Below are 5357 nucleotides of genomic sequence, written 5' to 3' on the forward strand. Positions count from 1 at the left end.
AGAAATGGATTGAGTGCCCGGCACCAGGTCAATACCAAATTCAATATCCTTGTCCGGTGGCATGCCCGGCAGGTCTGCAGGAAACACATCAAGAAAATCCCTCACAACTGGGACAGAATCAATACTAGGAGTCTCAGCTCCAAAATCCCTCACAAATGCTAGATACGAAAGGCAACCCTTCCCAACCATACGCTGGGCCTTCAAGAAAGAGATCACTCTACTAGGGATATAATCAGTCACACTACGCCACTCTATCCGCGGTACACCTGGCATAGCCAAAGTGACTGTCTTAGCATGGCAGTCTAGAATAGCACGACACGGAGATAGCCAATCCATGCCCAAAATGACATCAAAATCCACCATGCTCAATAGCAATAGATCCACTCGGGTCTCCAGACCCCCAATAGCCACCACACATGACTGGTATACACGGTCTACAACAACAGTATCACCCACTGGGGTAGATACATGAACAGGTAAAGCAAGAAACTCACGGGGCGTACCCAAGTAATGAGCAAATTATGATGACACATAAGAAAAGGTGGAACCAGGATCAAATAATACAGAGGCATCTCTGTGGCAGACTGAAATAATACCTGTAATGACAACATCTGAAGCAATAGCATCTGGCCTGCCAAGAAGTGCATAGAAACGGGCCTAACCGCCCCCTGATCGACCTCCCCCTCTGGGGCGACCCCTAGCTGCATGACCTCCACCCCTAGCTAGTTGGGCGGGTGGTGAAGTAACTGGAGCAGAAGTCGAAGGCTGACCCCTCTGTTGAGATGAACTAGCCATACGACGAGGACACTGCCTCCACACATGTCCAAACTCTCCACATTCACAACAACTCCCAGGTGCTGGAGAAGGGGACTGAAGGGAACCCTTTACACCGGAGTGACCAGCTGATGCACTCGGCATAAAAGAACCCTGAGCTGACGGGGCACGAGATGAACTCTGGGCTGGAAGGGCACTGAGTGATGACTGGCCCCGCTGAGATCCATGAAGACCATGACCCGAAGATGCCCCATGATACTCTGGGCGGGCTGACTTAGCATGCCTGAAAGAACGGCCTCTACCATGCTGAAACTGGCCCCTCGAAGCACCACTATAACTGCCAGACCCTCGAGGCTTCTTGGACTCCTTCTCCTCTCGATCCTAACGGCGAACCGTCTCAATCTCGCGAGTGATATAGACCACCTCCTCGAACGTAGCACCCAACACCCTCTCTCGGGTCATAAGAATACGGAGGTGATAGTTAAGGCCATCAACAAATCTCCTAATCCTCTCACGATTTGTCGGAACCATCCAAATGGCATGACGAGCCAACTTAGAAAACCTCGACTCATACTGTGACACACTCATATCCCCTTGTCGCACCCACTCAAACTGTCTATGCATCTCCTCTTTGCGGGACTGCGGCACATACTTCTCCAATAAGAGAGTGGAGAACTGCTGCCAAGTAAGGGGCGCTGCTCAAACCGGCCTACGCCTCTCATACGCCTCCCACCATGTGAAGGTAGCCCCAGTAAAATGAAAGGTGGTAAATGTCACACCACTAGTCTCAAGAATCCCTGCTGTACGGAGCATCCGCTGACACTTATCTAGAAAACCCTGGGCATCCTCGCCCTCGGCACCACTGAATGACGGAGGCTGGAGTCTACCAAACCTCTCAAGACGACGCTGCTCATCATCCGGCATAACTGGCACAATAAACTCCTGAGCTGGTACAACCGGCTGAGCTAGAGGTGCCCCTGGTGTCTGTAGTCCCTGCACTACTTGCTTAGGTGTGCGAGCAGCGGGGGTCTGATTGCCTCCCCTGGCCTGTGAAGTAGTTGCTGTTGTAGTGGCTGAACTGCCTGAGCCAGGCCAGTGCAAACTGATAAGATCTGTGCCAAGGCCTCCTGAAGACCCGGAACCACGATAGGCATAACTGGTGCCTGAACTGGTGCTGCTGGAGCATCCATAGCGGGAGCCTGATCCAGAGCCGGGGCAGCCGGTGCATCAATAGGTACTGCCCTCATTGCTCTGCCTCTGCCACATCCACGACTGCATCCACGGCCCCTGGTGGCCTCAGTGGGTGGCACTAGTGGTCGTCCACCTCGTCCGGTAGCTCGCGTCCTCACCATCTGTGAGAGAATGGAATATCAGAAGTTTAGTACTCGAAATAACAAATTCACACGATAAGAGTTTCAAGAATACGAAATTTTTCCTAAAGGTTCTGCAGCCTCTCGAGAATAAATATAGACGTCTCTATACCGATACACGAGACTCTACTAAACCTGCTCATGACTCGTGAGACCTAAGTAACCTAGGCTCTAATACAAACTTGTCACGACCCAATCACCGAACCCGTTCGTGATGGCGCCTCTCGTGAAGACAAGGCCAGCCAAACCAAAACGGAACACCTCTTTTAAACAGTTAATCATCATAAACAGTAATAACATATAATATAATGCTCATAAATTGCGGAATTTAACGATAATAACAGCAGGAACCATCCCGACACAGCCCAAACCGGGGTGTCACAAGTCATGAGCTACTACAGAATCTGCTATAGGTCTACAAAGTACGAAATCCGATACAACAGTCTGAAGGAAACATAAATGATAGAGGGTAAGAGAGACAAGGGGCTGCGGACGTCAACAGCTACCTCGTAACTCCAAATCACTGCCTAGCCTGGAAGGAATCAGCGCTCAGGTGCGGACTCTACTATACCTGAATCTGCACACATGGTGCAGGGACTAATGTGAGTACTCTGACTCAGTGAGTAATAATTACAAATAATGGCTGAAAGTATGAAAACACGTAAAGGCATAAACCAATTCCATATCAAGTAGTAAAATCACTTAAAGCAGTAAATCAGTGAAGAAATCAAATGATATCCCTTTTTAAAACAAGTAGAACAGGTAATTTAACAGGTAGTTAACAAGTAGAAATCCTCCCCTCGGGCACAGTATCCATCGCTCAGCATAGGATCAGCCCCTCGGGCTCACTGTCAGTACAGTATCAGTCCATCGGGCTACCTTACAATCACACAGCATAATGTTCAGCCATTGTTACCCGACCAAATTGCATCAAACAGTGTCATTGTTACCACTATTTCAAATCACATGGGTACCCGCGCTCACTATGGGTATGCAGACTCCGGAGGGGCCCCTTACGGCCCAAGCGCTATATCAAGCCACCTCGTGGCATCATCACTTAGCATATCCTCACATCACTTAAGCCACCGCATGGGATAAATAGTAAGGCCCTCGGCCTCATATCACTCAGCATATCCTCACATATGGCCCTCGGCCTCACTCAGTCCAGAAATCATCATAAGCCCCTTGGGCATTAGTAAAACAGTAGTTCTCAGCCCAAAACATGATGTAGAAATATCATTTAAGTTTCAAATCTGAGTAAAAGTGGCTGAGTTTGTAAAACAGTAGATATCAACAGGACTGAGTTCAAATAATAAATCAAGCAGTAAGGAAACAGTGATAAAAATCCCTGAAAGGTTCAAATAGTTGGCACGAAGCCCAAATACGGCAATCAGCCCAAATCATGATGATAACAAATGAATTTCAGTCAAATATTTAGTAAAGTCGTCAATCGGGATGGACCAAGTCACAACCCCAGTAGTGAAAGACCCCATGCTCATCATTCAGCGCGTATCTTGCCTCAATATAGAACTACGATGTGAAATCCGGGGTTTCAAACCCTCAGGACATCATTTACAATCATTACTCACCTCGAACTGGCTAATTCTCTAGCTCGCGACGCCTTTTCCCCTCAAATTGGCCTCCACGCGCGTCGAATCTATCCAAAATCAGAACGAATACGTCACAATATGCTAAGGGAACAAAGCCCAAGTGAAAACATTCGAAAAATATCAAAAATCTCGAAATTAGCAAAACCCAAGCCCCAGGCCCACGTCTCGGAATCTGGTAAAATTTACATTTTCAGAATCCTCATACCCTCACGAGTCTAACCATACCAAAATTATCCAATTCCGATACAATTTTGTCCTTCAAATCATCATTTTACATTTTTGAAAGGTTCCACAATTTTCTTCCCAAATTCCATCTCAAATCACGAATTAAATGATGAATTCAGTGATAGATTCATGTAAAATCACTTACCCCGATGAATTTCTTAAAAAACCTTCGAAAAATCGCCAAAATCCGAGCTCTCTAAGTCAAAATATTAAATAAAACCCAAAACTTCGTATTTATAGGTACCCCTCAGGTTTCAGCTCACGTGGGCTGCACCAAAACGCATGCGATCCGCGCAAGCCAGTGCGGTCCACGCAAAGGCAACGTGCGGCCGCATAGGCCTCCCTCTACAGTGACAGGCTTTAATATTTTGGGCATAACTTTTTCTACAGATGTCCAAATTGCTATATATTTACCTTTCTGGAAACTAGACACTAAGGGCTACAACTTTAGTTTTTGAATCACCGCAAAATTCCTTTTATATAAAAAGATATGAGCTTCTGAAGTAGGACCAGCGGATCGTTCCCCACCGCGGCCGCACACCACTTTGTGCGGTCCGCATGACACCTACCGTGGCCGCGACCGACTTTGTGCGGTCCGCACGGAACTCACCGCGGGTGCACTCATTTTTGTGAGGACCGCATGGTTGAGTTCTGGGGCCTGCAACCCCTGTAGGCCTGCTACAACTATGATTTTTGCACTAAAACATCCTGGAACCTACCCGGAACTCCCGGAACTTCAAACCAATTGTACCAACACATCTCATGATATCGTTCAAACTTGCTCAAAACTTTGGAACACTCACAGCAATATCAAATTACCAATTTAACATAGGATTCAGGCCTAAGAACTCCAAGAACTCTTAAATTATGCTTTCGATCAAAAGGTCTATCAAATCTCGTCCGAATGACCTAAAATTTTGCACACACGTCCCAAATGACACAATGAAACTACTGCAACTCTCGGGATTCCATTCCGACCCCTATATCAAAATCTCACCTATCAACCGGAATTTGCCAAAATATCAATTTTGCCAATTCAAGCCTAAATCTTCTCTACAACACCAAAACCCATTCTGATCGTGCTCCTAAGTCACAAATCACCTCCCGAAGCTGACTGAACCATCGAAACTCACTTCCGAGCCTTCTAACACATAAGTCAACATCCGATTGACTTTTCCAATTTAAGCCTTCTTAAAAGAGACTAAGTGTCTCATTTCTTACCAAATCCTCTCTGAACTCGAACTAATAAACTCGATCACATAAAACACGGATAACGAAGCGTAAAGAAGCTGAAATAGGGAAAACGGAGCGGTAACTCATGAGACGACTGGTCGGGTCGTCACAAATCTAAACCTATCTATTTATTTACTGCCTTAGT

The sequence above is a fragment of the Nicotiana tabacum genome, chromosome 8, assembly GCF_000715075.1.
Source record: "Nicotiana tabacum cultivar K326 chromosome 8, ASM71507v2, whole genome shotgun sequence".
Taxonomy (NCBI): domain Eukaryota; kingdom Viridiplantae; phylum Streptophyta; class Magnoliopsida; order Solanales; family Solanaceae; genus Nicotiana; species Nicotiana tabacum.